The sequence below is a fragment of the Chrysemys picta genome, chromosome 2 (assembly GCF_011386835.1).
Source record: "Chrysemys picta bellii isolate R12L10 chromosome 2, ASM1138683v2, whole genome shotgun sequence".
NCBI lineage: Eukaryota > Metazoa > Chordata > Testudines > Emydidae > Chrysemys > Chrysemys picta.
In genome coordinates, this window is record NC_088792.1 from 279,295,900 (window position 1) to 279,313,583 (window position 17,684).

The 17,684-nt window shown below is 49.4% G+C and overlaps 1 protein-coding gene across 3 annotated transcripts in view; it reads right to left on the reverse strand.

Annotated features, from left to right (window-relative positions):
* The window catches only part of COL22A1 (collagen type XXII alpha 1 chain), a 311,922-nt gene that overhangs the window by 293,113 nt on the left and 1,125 nt on the right, over positions 1-17,684 (reverse strand). For 2 of the 3 annotated variants that reach the window (XM_024102639.3, XM_024102638.3), the window contains exon 1: positions 14,682-15,211. The exons of the other annotated variant lie outside the window; for it this stretch is intronic. The gene's annotated coding sequence lies outside the window, so the exon portion shown is untranslated. Of the gene's footprint in view, positions 1-14,681; positions 15,212-17,684 lie in introns of those variants that run through there. 3 annotated transcript variants of the gene reach the window in all.

The following is a 17,684-nucleotide window of genomic DNA, read 5'->3' on the forward strand; positions in this document are numbered from 1 at the left end:
AGCACACAAACAACTCCCTCAAAATATTGTAGGGTCTTCAAACACACTACAATGGGCAGGGACTCAAAAGGTTCCCACTTGGATCCCCACGTAAGCACCTAACTATGAAGCCTGATTTTCAGAGGTGCTAGGCACCACCTCCTTAAAGCCAATGGAAGCCTTACATGCTCACTCCTCTTTGAGTATCAGGCCAATTATTTGGATGACTAATTATGGACGGAGGAGGTGGATTTTCAGAGGCACAAATGAGAGTCTGGGGCCCCAACCCCCATTGAAAGATAAGGGGAGTTTGGCACTAACTCATTTGTGCCTTTGAAAATTTCCCCTCCAAGGGCCTAACTCTAGGCACACAAACTTGAACGTTTCAGCCAGTAATGTATTATTTTCCCTCTGATGGTGCATACAAGGTCATTTGTTGCCATAAAGCAGAAACCCTTACTGATTCCTTCGTGATTTATTAAGGCTTGACAAAAACAACTACAAACTTGTCCTTTGTGATAAATGGCGAACTAAAGCACCATCTGCCATTACCAGACAAGCTCACACAGCCCCTAGGACTGAAGGAGAGCTGCTTAACTATTTTTTTAAAACACCAGAACAAACCTGGTAGTCAGCAGTTGTAAGATGTTCAGGAAGAAGAGAATGTGGTCTGGCAGTTGTTAGCACGGGACGCCATGTAATCCCAGCAGCGTGCCCCAGGGAGACAAGTGGACGTACCTAGCCAATGCAAGAGATATCCTGCCATCACAGCTCAAGAAGAGACAGCAGGATAACTCAAAGGAGACAGTTGGTACGGCTGCTTCCTCCTCAGTGAAGCTATTGCCCTGGAAGCAGTGTTGTCTAGCCGTTAAAGTACAGGACTTGGAAACGGGAGATGCTGATTGTTTCCCTGATCTGTAACAAATTTGCTGCAAGACATGGGCTGTAGCCCCCTCCAACATGGCAGCTTTCACGCGAGTATGAGAGAAATAGTTCTCTTTACAAAAAGAAGACACCTTTATACAGGGAGAGGTTTACAAAACCTGAGGGGCTCGAATGCTTTCATCAGTCATTCTGGCCTGGGACTGAGGAGTTCTGGATTCTGTTCCTGGCTCAGTCCATGCAAACTGGAAATTTCAATGACACAAAGGGCAGTTTGCACCTGATAGCCAACACAGGCAAATGGTAGGAGAAAGGAAGTAGTATTGGACTGTCCCTTTAAAGGCAGGGCTGGATACAGTCCCTCACTACACCAAATTCCAGCCATCCAGTCAGCACAGAACAAGGGAATACTGGGAGTGAAACTGTCTGTGCTGCAGAGAAGCTGGCAGAGCAGAGGGAGCAAAACTTGAGGAGGCCAAGCAGGCATTGGAGAGCGCACATGCTGAGCTGGCCACTGAGGTGGAGATGCTTCGACAGAGCAGGAGGGACTCCGTGCACAAGTGGAAGGAATTTGGGGCCCAGTTCCACTAGCTGAGGGTTGAATTCACGAAAGAAGAAAGACGTTGAAGGGAACAAGCTGAGAAAGTTACCAAACTGCAAGTCAGGTTGGACACCATCCCAGGACAGCTAAGCCAGTCAGACAGCAAGTCAATCAAGTGAGCAAAAAACTTCTGACCTACAGGTCAGAACTGCAGAACTCATAGGAGCTGCTGTAGGACAAGAATACATCTGTGGTAGCAGCAGCAGCTTTCTTCTCTCTGACATGGGGGGCGGGGTCTCTTACCTCAGTTTCCCTACATCCAGTGGTCTTCCAGGGGCTTGTAGGGTACTTTTGACCCTCTGGTCAAGAGCCAAAAACCCAGATTTTCTAGATTAAAACAAGTCAGCTTCAGCCCTCCTGGGATCCTGTAGCCCTTCCTTTGGTCCAACAGTCCTTCTGGCTCTCCTGAACAATTCCTCCTATGAAAAGGGGCACCACGTCCTCTCTACTTCAGACCTCCTGACTGTCCTATGTTTCTGTTCCATTTCCCTGGTACAACAGTTCCTCTCCAGGGCTTTTTTGTAGTGCAGCTGTTGGGATTCCCTCCGAGACCTTTTCACTCAGCTTATCCAGAACACCTTGCCCTGTTCTGGGAGAACACTTCATCCAGTTGTCTGGGATCCAAAACACTCAGTTCGATTCTGGATTTTGTCACTCAGGTTCCTTTATCTGGCATACAGCAAAGCTAGGCTGAGTGGATCAGACTCAAGTGTTGGGAGTGAGTATAAGGTGTATCACACATGCAGAGTTACACAGACAACTTCTTCCTTTATATACATTTACACGTTATATTGCATTTGCTATACATTAAATCACACATTTTTGGATTGGCTTGATTACTTTGCAGGAACCAATCCCTGTACAGCAGGCTCTATCCATGTGCTGGTCACATGGAACCTGGTCTTTACCTTCCAGGTTTAACTTGTCCACAGTCCCTAGCATCCGGGTGTACCTGCTTATCTTAGTACAGACATGACTCCAGCATACTGGTTGTCAAGCCCCTGTTTACAACTTAACACTTGCCTTCCCAATTGTGCCCACTCTGAAATAAGGAAAGTTACTTATATCCAGCCAGGCCTACACCAGCCTCTCTGAGCCCTTCCAAGCTAATCCCTCACAAGCTCTGTTCCCAGGTCCCCAACCTAGCCCTTGTGGAGAATTGTACTCCTGTTCTTTTTGGGGTTTTTTTTTTTGGAAGATCTGGAGTGTTTGTGGCATCTTAGAGACAAACAAATTTATTTGAGCATAAGCTTTCGTGGGCTAAAACCCACTTCATCAGATGCACAGAATGGAACACACAGAAAGAAGATATTTATACATACAGAGAACATGAAAAGGCGGGAGTAGCCATACCAACTGTAAGAGGCCAATCAATTGAGAGGAGCTATCATCAGCGGGAGAGAGAGAAAAAAACCTTTGAAGTGATAATCGAGATGACCCATAGAAGGTGCGAGGATATTTTAACATGGGGCAATAGCTTCAATTAGTGTAATGACCCAACCATTCCCAGTCTCTGTTCAAACCTAAGTTAATTGTATTAATTTGCATATTAATTCAAGTTCAGCAGTCTCTCTTTGGAGTCTGTTTTTGAAGTTTTTTGTTGCAAAATTGTCACCTTCAAGTCTGTCACTGAGTGGTTAGAGAGGTTGAAGTGTTCTCCCACTGATTTTTGAATGTTATGATTCCAGATCTTGTTTCAACTCTGGTCTGTCTTACAGCTGTGTTAGGCCAAGGGGCTTCCCTGGACTTGTCTGAGAGAAAGCCACATTCCAGGTCTCATCAGTCCCATGAAACAACTACCACACCCACCCTGCTCCTTTCAGCTTCTTCCCGTGAATGAGCACACAGCTGGCCTCTTGTAGACCTCTGATTACATATTCGAGACCCTTCAGGAAACTACATCTCCCAGCATTCCCCTGTTCTGCACTGAATTAGGATCAGGTCCTTAAAGGGCCACAATGTGCATCAGGAAGGGGTGGTATCCAGCCTACCCTTAAAGGGACAGCCCATTCTAGGACACTCCCATTGTACAGATGGGGAAATGAGGCACAGAGAGATTAGGTGACTTGCTTGAGGTCACTTTGAGAGTCTGTGGTAAAACCAGGAATTAAACCCAGGCCTCCCGAGTCCCAGTCAGCCAAGCTTCCTCTCTCACCGTGACAGACATGATCCCCGTCTCTGAAGAGTTTACAATCTAATGGAGAGTATTTCACAAAGTCCATGTGTACACATACATAAGGCATTCAAAAGAGATTAGACTTTTTCCTCCTTAAATTCTCTACATAAGAATGGAAAGGATGAAAAGTCCCCCACCTAGCATCCAATACTACAGCATGCAGAAGAACAGTGAATGGATTAACACGGTTTATCAACTGCTCAGCCCCAAGGTGGTTAAACAACGAGAGCCGGTTAACGAGGGAAGAAGGCCATACCTATGAAAAGGGGGGATTCCTAACAACCTGGCACAAGCAAAGAATACTCATTATACGTCTATTTAAATTTAAAAAGAGTTCAAAGAATCAAAGACCTTTTTAAAAAAAAAAAAAAAAAAAAAAACACACAACTCATGACTGACAGCAGCAAATCCATGTTCTACAGAGCAATTTTAGGGGAGGAAAAAAAAGTCACAATTAAACATTATTTCATCTCAAATAGGGCATCAATGGAAATGGACATTCAGATTCATTTGTTTTTCCACTAAAAGCGCCAGCCAAATTCCAACTGTGATTTCACTGGGCCAATTTCATTCCTAGTGAAACATTCTTGACTTCAGTGGGCAGGTTTACACCTTGGATGAATTTGGACCATCCTGCCTACCCAAGTTGACAGGCAGTTTCAGTGGATACAAGATTCTTCTTCACTTTCCCCCCTAGCTTCTTGTGTAGAGTTGCTGCGTGCTGTTAAACAGCTGCTGTGTTCCACCACAGAGTGACTGTGTTTCAGCCGTGAGTGGAGTAAATTCCGTAGTTCATTTCAAAGTTTGAAAAGCACTTTGTGTCCTTTTGGGATGAAAGGTTCTGTGTACATAAAAGTCACTATGACTGGCCCAGTCATCCACCTGGTTTTTTTTGTTTCTAATGCTGTGGCAACAGGACAGTACACACACACACAATGGGGCCCAGGCCTGTAGCTGCTAGTGCAATACAATAAAGCAGAACTCCCACTAGCCATGTTAAACCCCACTGCTGGTGCTCCATGACATTTTCCTTCCACAGGTCTTAAAGGGTGGGCCAAAGCAAGACGAGGTAGATGAAGGACCACCTGCTCTCCATGATACGGTCCTCTACTCAGCACTCATTTTTGAGAGAGAGAGAGTGTTAATGCTACTTCCTGCAGCACCATTAACTCCTGTGGAGACGCCCTCAGCAGCTTCAAAGGGACTTGACCAAAGACAACATGGGTCCTAATGGAGCCATGTTGCCAGAGAAGAGGAGAGGCTAGCACAGCTATGGAGAGGGACCAGCATCTATCAATGCAAGATGGCTCCTGCCTATGCATATCTTTGGTGCCCTTCCCTGTGGATCCTCCAGACCTGCAAAACTGGGAATCCACACCAAACTCCTCCCCTAGAGAAGACAGTCTCCTGAAAGCCCAGAAAGACTCTGAGTTCTTCCTATGGACTCCTGTGCTAGCGGGGGGCAGCCTACTCGATTATTATTACCTAAAAGGTGGCCTCTGGATGGGCACTGAGCAACTGAGAGCAAAAGCTAGGGATGGAAGCGAAACGGTTAGACAGCTGATAAACTGTGAACACGGCTTATCATGCTGATTGGAATCGACTCATTGTTACCTTGTGCTTCCCCCATCCGACTGTTTTACTCACCGGTGTCTCTAGTCTGATGCTTAGACTGCAAGCTCTTTGGGGCAGGGCCTCTTTGGTTTATAGTTGTACAGCACCCAAGGCAATGGGGCGCAGGCCTTTCGATGCTATCGCAACACACATAATAAAGGAGGGGGGGGGGAAAACAAACCACCAGAGGAACCTACTGTCAAGGAGGAGTGAGGGAGACGGCAGAAAGTAGAAAAAGACAGACAACACAATCAACTGAAAAGATATCGAAGGAAAAAGAACTTTGAAAAATGCAAATAACTGAAGTGACAAAGTAAAGCAACAGACTCCATAAGGAACCCAAGGGAGGGAAACGCAGAAAAAATATAAAGGCCCAGTGGTGAAGCTGTTTTAATTTTAAGAATCAATCATAGAAAAGTACTTACCGTGTAATTAAGAAGAGCCCGCAGAAAACATAAAAACCAAGAGCTCTCAGAATTACACCACAGGTGGCACTACAATTAAACAGCAAGATGTGTGTATCAGAGGGGGCGGAGGGGGGGCAGGAAATTAGTCTGAAACAACTCAAGTACCATACTAGGTGAGTTATGAGGCTCAAACAAATGTCCTCAATCCATCTGTTAAAGGGGATATCTTTTTCTTTCTCCAGGCCAATGGGGGCTGTGGGAAGTGGCTCGGGCCAAGGGATGTGCTGGCTGCCACTTCCCGCAGCCCCTGGGATGGCAAACCATGGCCAGTGGGAGCCGCGATCGGCCAAACCTGCGGACACGGCAGGTAAACAAACCGGCCCGGCCCGCCAGGGTGCTTACCCTGGCGAGCCACGTGCCAAAGGTTGCCGATCCCTGGACTATAACATGCCTGGCAGTATCTCTGGCAGAGTCAGTCACGAAGGCCCTTTTTTGCATCCATACCATCCCAGGTTGTGGTCCTGCTAGGGTGACCAGATGTCTCGATTTTATAGGGACAGTACCAATATTCGGGGCTTTGTTTTATATAGGCACCTATTACCCCTCACTCTCTGTCCCAATTTTTCACACTTGCTATCTGGTCACCCTAGGTCCTTCGGATCTTACAAGTTAGGGTTACCATATTTTGTGCCTCCAAATGGAGGACACTCCCCGGGGGCCCGGCCCCGCCCCCAGCCCCGCCCATGCCCCGCCCCAACTCCGCCCCCTCCCAAAGTCTCCGCCCCCTCCCCTGCTTCCCGCGAACATTTAATTCGCGGGAAGCCTGAAGCAGGTAAGGGGGGGGGGGGGAGGAGGCGCGGCCCAGGCTGGTCCCCCCACGGCTCCAGCCTGGGTCGGCTCGGGCCCTGGGGTGCCGGCCCCGACCGACCACCCCCCGGCTCCCAGCCCCGCGGGCCCGGCGCACCCCCCGGCTCCCCGACCCCGGCTCCCGGCCCGGCGCACCCCCCGGCTCCCCGACCCCGGCTCCCGGACCCCGGCTCCCCGACCCCGGCTCCCGGACCCCGGCGCACTCCCCGGCTTCCGGACCCCGGCGCACTCCCTGGCTCCCGGCCCCGGCTCCCCGACCCCGGCGCACGCCCCGGCTCCCCGACCCCGGCTCCCCGACCCCGGCTCCCCGACCCCGGCGCACCCCCCGGCTCCCCGACCCGGGCTCCCGGCCCGGCGCACCCCCCGGCTCCCAGCCCCGCGGGCCCGGCGCACACCCCGACCCCGGCCCGGCTCCTGGCTCCGCAGGCCCGGACCGGCTCCCCGACCCGGCTCCGCGGGCCCGGACCAGCACCGCGCCCCCCGGCTCCCGGCCCCGCGCCCAGCCCGGCCCCCTGCACCATGCCCCCGGCCCCGGACAAAGAGGCCCCGGCCGAGCCTCCCGATTTTCCCAGACATGCCCGGCTTTTGGGGATTTCCCCCCGGACGGGGATTTGAGCCCCCAAAAGCCGGACATGTCCGGGAAAATCCGGACGTATGGTAACCCTATTACAAGTTGAGCAGAGTTGAGCTTGGTCAGTGCTAGGATGGGGCACTACCAGAGAATCTCCAGGTGCTTCAGGAAGCATCACTGATCATTCCTACATGGCCCTCTTCTCTCTGAATTGTGACTGAAACAATGCCCTAATCTGCAGTTAGGAGGTAGTATGCGGCCGAAGACGCTATCTTGATCTATGGGGCTCATCAAAGATCTCATGGTATATTTTCCTAGGGCACAAGTGTCAACGCCACTGTCAAGCTGTAACGTGGATTGAAAATTGTGCCTATTCATACGCTTCCCTTGCTGTTTCATTTGATTAAGAGAGATTCTGTTTCATTTGCTGCCCAGAACTATTGAGTCTTGTGGCTGTGAGGTTTTAAACAGATGCTGCACACCACTCAGAAATGAGTGATGTGATTCCTGGCTACATAAAGCACTTTGAGATGAGAGGTGGGGTGGATTTTTTTTGTTTCTCGTGCCAAGGGTGACAGTCAGGACACACACTGCATGGCTTCATCACTTGATACAATTGCAACATTCATAATTATAAACGCTTTTCTGCAATACAGGGGTTAAATAGCAGCTTTAGTCAGAACTGAGAAGCAACAGGAATTTCTAAGGCATCTCCGGGGATAAACTTCCCTCTGTGGAGAAGGGAATTTCCACTGACATGCTAACTGCTTTCTTTTTATCTCAATCAATGTAAACCTTACTGTTTTGGAAGGAAATACCTTAGATCCTATCAGCAGCTCTGTAATTTGACAGGCTTAAGCAAGTAGCAACTGCAAAAATTGCACCTGAGTAAAGAACAATAAAAAGAGAACAATAAAGTTTTGGCTGAAGAGAGATTAAAAAAAAGCATGAGTCCAAAAAATGTGCTAAATGTCAATAGAGCTAAAAGTTCCTAGACTGGCATTATTACAGAATAATATTGCTGTTTTGACACCTCATACTAAACTCATTAAGAGCGAACATTCAGTGCGTTACGACAATCCAATTCAGGCACTTAAACCAAACTCAGGGAATCCCTCAACACTAGAGCGAGCCAAGGATAGATTTGTAATGAACCACATCGATGCCAGAGTAAACAGATTGGGATAACCTGGTAGATGCAAACATTGTTTTCCAACATAGTAGATTAACTTGGAGATAATAGCACTAGCAAAGCAAACATGATTGTGTTGGGGAAATCCATGCAACAGTGTAACCCGGCCTGAAAGTGCTCTCAAAGTGTTAGGTCTCTCACTTGCCAAAGACATTCATTCCTAACCCCATTTCAGGGCATAGACGGCTTGTGTAATTATAATTGACCCACCCCGGTGGTTTGTATTGTTTACGGCCAGCATTGTCCAACTCAGCCCATCCTGAGCTTTAAATAGGATTCTCAGGAAGGGGCTGGGTTGCTGTTGCTATAGAACATGGGTTCTCAAACTGGGACTCAGAACAGATATCAGGGGTGAGGACCAGCCTGCCCTTCCTATATTGGTAAATGGCAGGGGTTCTAACTAGCTCCTGGTTGGGTGAAAGGGGAGTTCTAGGATGGAAGAGATTGGAAACCACCACCGTAGAACCATTTAAGAAGTATTTCAGAAGCAATTTTAAACTAACTGATGGGCCAGGATCAGGCAGTAATTCTCCTCCCTGCATCAGAGATAGTGTAGCACAAATGGATAGGGGCATTGGTGGAGTGCAGACACTCATTCTTCCAAGGCATCGGGTCTTGGCCATTATATACAGAGAGGCAAAGACCCGGTGATGGCAATCCTGGTGTTCATCAAGGGTCTATTTCTGCACCCATTAAAATTAACGGCAAAACTCCCATTTACTTCAGTGGGCAAAGGATCAGTTCTATAGTTCTCACGTTGTTTCTAGAAACACAAGGAAACATTGTTTTGCTACACACACTACTGTAGGGGGGAGGGATAGCCCAGTGGTTTGAGCATTGGCCTGCTAAACCCAAGGTTGTGAGTTCAATCCTTGAGGGGGCCACTTGGGGACCTGGGGCAAAATAAGTATTTGGTCCTGCTAGTGAAGGCAGGGGGCTAGACTTGATGACCTGTCAAGGTCCCTTCCAGTTCTAGGAGATGGGATATCTCCATTATTTATTTATTTATTATTAAGTTACCTTTCCCGATTCTGCCAGGAAGTTCAGTATCTGTTGTGTAACCTGTCTGGCCATAGTTGCTTATTACTGTGAGGAGTTACTTTTTATTCCACTCCAAATTACAGCTCTGGTCTACGATACTGCTCCCTCGCCAGCCAAGGTAATAATAAATAGCACTTGGATAGCTCAACGTTTTTAGAGTGCTCTGCAAACATTAGCTAGCTAGTCCTCATAGCACCCTGGGAAGTTGGAAAGTAAATATTATAATCCCCATGTTACTGAGTAGGAAACAAGCAAAGAAATTAAGTGCCTTTCCCACAGCCATACATTAAGGCCCTGATTCAGCAAACCGCTCCAATTCAGTGCACATGCTTAAGTGCTTTGCTATCTTTGACGGGACTTAAGCTCATTCTTAAATCACAGCTGAGTCAGGACCTAAATCAGTAGCAGAAGTGTAACGAGAACTCAGCAGGACCTCGCTCCCAGACCCATGCTCTAACTCAAGCAGTCTCAATGGGGGGGGGGGGAAAGGGAGGGGTCATGACACCCTGGTCATGGCCACCCTACCCTTCTCATATGGCTACCTGGGAAGGGGGTTTCCCAGCTAGACCCCAACTAGAAGGGATGGGGACCTGATATGGAAAAAAGGATGTGTGGCATAGAAAAGGTTGAGAAGCCCTTTTCTCATCACTAGGCTATGCTATCTGTCCAATTTCCTTCATAAATGGAGTAAAAACATGAATACTGGCCGTTGCGTTCCCCCACATTAGTAATACCCGTGGAAGGCGGAGGAAGCCCTGCTTGGCTACTGTCATGGAGTTCCCATTGTATTCTCTTCCATTACAGAGCATTTGGGACAAAAGGGAGGAATGGTGGCCCAAATCCTGCAGATCCCCTAGTCTGCATGGGCTCAGGGCCTTCCCAAAGATTCCCTGTGTGTCCACACCAGCTGTGGGTCTCTGGAGCCCTGCTCCCCCTGGTAGAGCAACTCCAATAAAGCCACATTGCCAGAGCTTTCCCAGCCAGCAGCTGATTCAAGATCCACAGCAAGAGGGAGTCAAGATTTCAGAGGGAAGATCTTCAGTACTTCCTGAAAATCAGGTCCAGTAAGGTAGGTAAATTCTATTATTTGCAGATGGAGAATCGGAGAGTATACACAGAGGATAAGTGACTTGCCCAAGGGTAGCAGCACCTCTGTGGCAGAGCTAGGTTTAGAGTCAAGGTCTCCTGATTTCCAGTCCTTCCTTCAATTCCAGTACTCAGGCACAGATCATCCCTCAACTGATAGCATGTAAAGTTACAGCCACCTGCAATTGGCTGCTGATGCCCCTTGATACAAGTTATCATTCGCGATTATTAATGACTGAATTCCAAATAAATACATACCTACCTACCTCGTGGAGCTTTTGCAATGAAACCTGGAAGTGGCTGATATTTGTCTGGGGTTTTTTTGTTACGTTACCAACCTGAAACCTGGGCCAGTTTTAAAGAGACCTGGTCCAAACTTACAACTTCGGGGGAGAAAAGATACAAAACATGCTGGTTTTGACCCAAAACCAGGCAAGACTTGGTGGCGCTGGCCAAGATGTGCTCCGAGTTTGGGGGTTTGTTCAAACCCAAAGCTCGAAGGGAACCTTAAGGGCTGAAAACCTACCCAAAGCAAAAATGGGGGGGGGGGGGGAACATTTGCATAAGCCATTCCAAATGGAAAATATCATGGCTCAGCTAAGTGAGCTGGGACATAGACATCTTGATCAGGTTTGCATATGCAAACTTTTGGAGTGTGATGCAAGATGCTATTTCCACTGAAGTAAATTTCAAACTCCCCCATTAATTTCAGTGGGAGTGGGAATGGGCCCATTAAAGATGCATCAAATGCAGCCTCTGTGTAGTAAAGGAGAGAGCAAGTTAAAGCCGAGAGGGAGCCTGTTTCAGGATTATTATGAGATCACTACTGGTGTCCTTGCTCCAGTACCACTCCCCTGCTACTGCCAAATGTGCCATAGGAATTTCAAACACCTTTTCACAAGCCCTCAGCTATAATCCAGTGATTTCTGCACATTTTGGTTCCCTTACCACATTGCTATATAGCAAGGACTAAATGATACAGTCCTATTCATCCTATGCCTAGTCGCAGCTTGGCCTGAGTAAAGACTGCAGGATGTGCCACCAGGTCTGGGCTGGAAGGAATGTATTACAGTACAACCTTTACTGGGAAACACTGCTGTCTTAACTTCAGTGGGTGTTCCACACATGGAAGGTGGGAAGGTACAAGGACCCGTGACTGTTCAAAAGTAATAGGGAACACGGAATAATTATGGACCATGAAGGGACTTTTCAGTGTAATTAAGAGAGGTTGGGGGATTTTACCCTGCTTCAGATAGTTGATGTGTCATAGTACAGAGACAAACAGCAACAGGTTTCCAAGTGGAGCTAAGTAACAGGGCACCGTGAGCCTAATAGGTGGGGTTTTCTGGAAGGCTCTGCCACCAATGATGGGAAGGGGGGAAAAGTTTAAGGGTGATGTAAAGAGCGAAAACTGCAAGCATTTAACGATGATTAAAAAAAATAGGTCTCAAGAGAAAAAGCCATACAATGACAAATGGACGTTTTCTTTGAAGCAGACATAATTACAAAGCATTTTGCAAGAAACATATTTTAATGAGAGTTCTAATGTGCATTGGAGGCAAAGGAATCTCTTTGGAAATAGCGTAGTCTCCATCAAGAGCTAGCTCTGGCATGTAAGAGAAATGTTTGCCCTAAAATATTTGAAAAGTCAGCAATGGGAGGCAGGCAAGGATTCAGCGTATGCATATACAGATTCTCTCTCACAGACACACGTCTCAGAGCTCAGGAAACCCACCCAAAAGATTTTTATTCCTCCAGGAAGAGCCTACAGCCAGCCCCCAGGCCTAACTCTGAGTAGTACTTTACGCCATGGGTTGTGCCATATGAGTAAAGGGTGGAAGAACTGGCCCCCGCCAAAGCTTCCTCGTCTCACTCATGCGAGTGGTCTCACTCAAATCAAGGAGATTACCTCCATTGTCAAGTGAACAAGACTTGGCCCCAAAATGATCAATTGAGGCAACAGTGTCTACTGGTTAGAGCTTGGGGACTGAAGTCAGAAGGCCTGACTTCCAATCCTGACTCTGCCCATCGATCTGCTGAGTGACTTTAGGCAAGTACCAGATTCTGGCCTCAGTTAAATCCAGAGCAATTCCACTGAAGTCTGGTTACACAGGGCACCTGGCGCCGGCCACTGTCGGGAACAGGATCCTGGGCTAGACGGACCATTGGCCTGACCCAGTGGGACCGTTCTTGTATTCTTAGGTAAGTCAATGGAGACTCGCCAGGCTTGGGCTGCTGTAACGGAGCTCAAGATGTGGCTCTGAACGTCTCTGTGCCTTGGTTTCCACTGGGCGGAATCCCAGGAGAGAAACTCCACACTGCCCCATAGCAGGAGCCATATCTACTGGAACAGTCGAGCCCCATGAGAACTGCAGCATTTTGGTAGATATTCTGAGAGTAAAATATCCCCGTTCATCAGCATCACGGTAGTAAAAGTCTTTCTAATTGCCTTTACTCATGCTGAGCTCTACTTACGCATGCAAGTAGTCCCATGAGTCTGCAATACTGACTCCCAACCGTTACTCTGTAATAATACTCTGTACATTTTGTAACGATTAGGATGGCCAGGGGCCCGGTTTTCAACTGGAAAGTCTAGTGGAAAAGGGGACCCGATAGTGTCCACTCAGATCTACTTCTGGTTACGGTGGGTGGGGAAGGCGCTGGGTCATCCCCCGCGCCAGCCTCTACTCAGCCAGGGCTGCTTCCTACCTGACCTGGGCAGCTCCAGCTTCCAGCCCCAGCTCTCCAGGTGAGTCACTCCTGATCCGGGCAGATGGAGCAGGGGAGAGGAGAGGCGAAAAGCAGTGAGCAACGGGGGCAGGAGAAAAGAGGAGTGAATGGGGGGCAGGGCCTCAGGGGGAAAGGCGGGGTAGGGGATGTTCCGCCACTCCTGCTGGAGTCCAGTTTTTAACTAGTAACAAATTGTCAATTCTATTAATTATGTGTACAATAGCAAATATTGTCATGAATGACGACACACTTTACCCCAAAGATCCCAAAGCACTCTGCAAACCAGGCACACACAGCACCACTAAACTGCACCCTCCACATATGTATAAGGCAACAGGAAACTGGAAAACCATGAATGACGACGACAGGAGCTGAAATCTTGGCAAACCATACTGAGGAAAAACTCCTGCTCTTCCAAAAAATAAGTTGTCATAGAATCTTCAAGGCCAGATTTATGGGTTTGTGGGGGGAGGGTGCACCCATGTGCATGATGTGTGTGCTTCCATGTACAAGTCACACATGCGGTTATCATGACTACAGGATCAAACCTGGTATTTACACTCAAAAATGGCTAATCAGTTGCATAGCTGATCATTTGCCATACCAAACTGAAGCAGTGCACATGCAAGTGCAGTGATCATGGATGAAAATTAAGCGTACAGTTGCCTGCACAGATTTTGCAGGTGCTTGCTTCTCAAAAGCTGCCCCTCAATGTCCATGGAGAGCAGATGGAATGTGTTATTTTAAGGTTGGAAGCACATGCACACACCCTGCATTAAGTACACTAAGGGATGCAGAGTGTCAGCTGTCAAAGAGTCAATGACCACTCTAAGAGCATCAGATATATAAAATGCTATAAAGAAAAAGTAAAAAGAACTGCTGAATTAGGCAAGAGCTCTATGTTTAGAGGAAAACAAATTCTACAGTGAGAAATTGGGTCAAAGTGGCTTTATAATAAATATGAGGTGGAGAAAAGGTTACCCAGAACTAAATAAGTTTGGTTTGGTAGAAAGTGTAAGTACAGGAAAAGGCTACATAAATCAAAATACTGATCTGAGTGTGACCTGCAGAATCAACCTGAAAAATGATGGTTATAAAGGAACACTCCTGTGACATCCAAAAAGCTCAGATCGGCTTTAAACCTTTGACTTTCCTTAACGGTGACATTACCAGTTTCTAAGTCTCTGCATCTATCTCGTTACAATCAGCCAGGAATCTAGCAGTTACATAGCACCTGGCTCTCACAAGTTCAGTATTGTAATAAGTTGACAGAAACATCAGCACAGCGTGCAGGCACAGTTAAAATTTTGCAGACTAAAATAAAAAACGTGGGTTATGTACAATTTAATCCAATTCCTCTTGGTTTTTCTTGTATCATTAACTCCAGATCCTGTTGCTACATGTCTACAAAAACTTCTGCACTAGTTTCACCCACAGTGCGCAAAGAAAAAAAAAATGGATCCAAACTAATAAACCAGGGTTGTCTTCAGATATTTATAGTGCATGGCTGTTAGGATTACAAAAATTCCTCTTACCTGTAGCAAAAAAGCACCAGAAAAGCTGCCAGCTGTCGCCCAATTCCCGAGCCACATTCAACACTCGGCTGAAAAGTACTTTGCAGAGTTGTCAGCCAAAGTGGAGACTGGCACTTGTTCCCCCAGATTGGAAGAAGAAGAAAAAAAATACACCAAAACTCAGCAGGGTACTGGAGGGGAGGAAAAACCCCACTCTCTATATCCTACATCCCAGCAACCGACAGGGAAATGGAGAAAAATGACACAGACACACAGAGAAAAAAGACAAGTAAACACAGCTAGAAGGGATTGAAGGAGTCCAACTCCAGGGAGAGATGATTTAACTACAAGAGAAGCAGCCCTGAGTAGGGACAATGCTCGGGGTTAGACTAGTCTCTGAGGGAGAGAGCTGCAAAGTGTAATGAACTGGGATCTGGGAAAGGGGGGTGTGTGGGAGGGGTTGAGGGAGGGAAGAGGGGTAGGGGGTGTGGTGAAAGGAAGGGAGAGGGATAAGGGAGGGAGCGATCTTGGATAGGAGGGGTGGGGATGAAGCTTTAGGAGGAGAGGGGGCCAGAGAGTGGTTTAAGGAGGATGGGGTGGAGGGAGGGAGGGATCAGAGAGGAAGGTGACTAGGGTCTGGTTTGGGGAGGGAAGGGCTGAGAGAAGGGGTGAGGGGCTGATTTGAGGGTATACATGAGGGAGGAGGGGAGAGGGTTTATAAGGGGGTTTGCTGAGGGGAGAAAGAGGAGGGGACAGGGTGTGGAGACAGAGGAGTGGAGCTGCAGAGCAGAAGGAGGCTGACAGAAAAGGGTGATGGGCTGGTTTGGGGTTAAAAGGGGGAGAGGGAGAAGGGGGTTGGGGCTGATGTAAAGCAGGGGGCAAAAGGGAGATAGGGAGGGGGAGGAAGATGAGGAGTGAGACCTGGGAGGAGGGGGTTAGGGTCAGATGGCTGAGAGGAGAAGGGGTTAGGGGCAGGTTTAGGGAAGGGGGGCAGCAGGAGGAGGGGGCTGGGACAGGGTTGGGCAGGTTTAGGGGAGGGGAGCAAGGGCAGAGTGGGAGGAGGGGGTTGGGGCAGGGTTGGGGGAGGGGGAATGGGAGAAGGGGGTTGGGCAGGTTTAGGGGAGGAGAAGAAGCAGGAGGAGGGGGCTAGTGGCAGGTTTGGGGAGGAAGAAGGGGCTAGGGCAGGTTTAGGGGAGGGGGAGCAGCAGGAGGAGGGGGTTGGAGCGGGTTTAGGAGGGGCAAAGGGGGAGCAGGAGGAGGAGTGGAGGAGAGGGTGGGGCTGGTTTAAGGGAAGGGGAGCAGCAGGAGGAGGGGGTTGGGGTAGATTTAGGGGAGGGGGAGTAGCAGCAGGAGGGAGCTAGGGGCAGGTTTAGGAGGGGGCAAAGGGGGAGTGGAGGAGAGGGTGGGGCTGGTTTAAGGGAAAGGGAGCAGCAGGAGGAGGGGGCTAGGGGCAGGTTTAGGAGGGGGCACTGGGGGAGTGGAGGAGAGGGTGGGGCTGGTTTAAGGGAAGGGGTGGAGGAGGAGGCTCTGGGGATTGAGTTTCAGAGACTATTAAAGCAGCCCAGGAGAGAGGGAAAAAAGCAAGAGGCTGACAGCTCCTGGGCCAATTATAGCCTAACTTTGCCAAGTATTTTGGTCTCTTTACGGCTGCATCTGAAATAACTGTCTGCAAGGGGAGAGGGAGCAGCGGAGGGGAAGATCAGCCTGGCAGCAGCTGGAACCCGAGCCCCTTGAGGGACATTGAAGACCCAGCACCCCTTTCCCCTTGTGGGAAGATGACAAGGGGGCCAGAGAGTGGGGGACACATCCCTAGTGGCTTTGGGAAATAAATGCCCATTTTGGCGTTGAGAACAGGTGGCCTCCTCTTTCCCACCCTCCCTGAGCTCAGTGTTTAAATAAAAAGCCCTTGGCAGGGATATTTTTGGTAGCATTTCAGCTCTAGCCTGTTTGCTGGAGCCGTCTGTCCATCCTACACCCACCGCCCCAGTGCCACATGCCTCTGCTCTTCATTCCTGGACAGACCCAATGGCCACGCTCAGACGCCCAGGAGATGTCTGCTGTTCATGCGGTGCGTCTTCGCGGTGCTCTCACAATAGGGATGAGGACAGGGCCTGATTCACAGTGCTGACTCCTGCCACTCGCCCATTCTGCCCCCCTCGCTCCTGTTCAGTGGCGCCTTCTCTGGAAGCAGTCCTGTTGATTTTCATCAGCCTGCTCTCAAATACGATGCTGCTCGGTGAAGGGAAAGGTGACCAAATCTGACCCAAAGCAAGCAGACTGTCAATAGGTGAGCACAAGCATGGTAGTCCCATTAAGTTCAAAGGGACTGCTCCTGTGAGTAGGTGCTTACCGGTCACAGTCTAGTCCACTGAATTCAGTGGGACAGTGGGCTTCATCCTGCTCCCATTGAAATCAACAGCAAAACTCTCATTGATGTCTATGGTGCAGGATCAGGGCCTACATCAGAGGTAGGCAAACTACAGCCCGCGGCCCACATCCAGCCCACAGGACCATTCTGCCTAGCCCTTGAGCTCCTGGCCAGGGAGGCTAGCCCCTGGCCCCTCCCCTACTGCCCTCCCATCCCGCAGCCACACCACCGCACGGGCAGCGCTCTGGGCGGTGAAGCGGAGCGCTCCTTCCGAGCAGAGCGGCAGCATGGCTGGCTCCGGCCGGGTGGCACGGCTGCCAGACATGCTGTTCTGAGCGGCATGGTAAGGGGGTGGGGAGCAGCGGGGTTGGATAAAGGGCGGAGGGTCCTGGATGGCAGTCAGGGGACAGGGAGCAAGGGGAGTTGGTTAAGGGGCAGGGAGCAGTTGGATGGGGTGGAGGTTCTGGGGAGGGGGGGTTGCTGGGGGGGTTGGATAAGCGTGGGAGTCCCAGGAGGCCTGTCAGGGGGCAGGGGTGTGGATAGGGGCCAGGAGACGGGGAAGGGTTGGATAGGCAGGGGGTCCTGGGGGGCCTGGCAGGGGTGTAGATAGGGATCAGGGCAGTCAGGGGACTGGGAGCAGGGGGGTTGGATGGGGG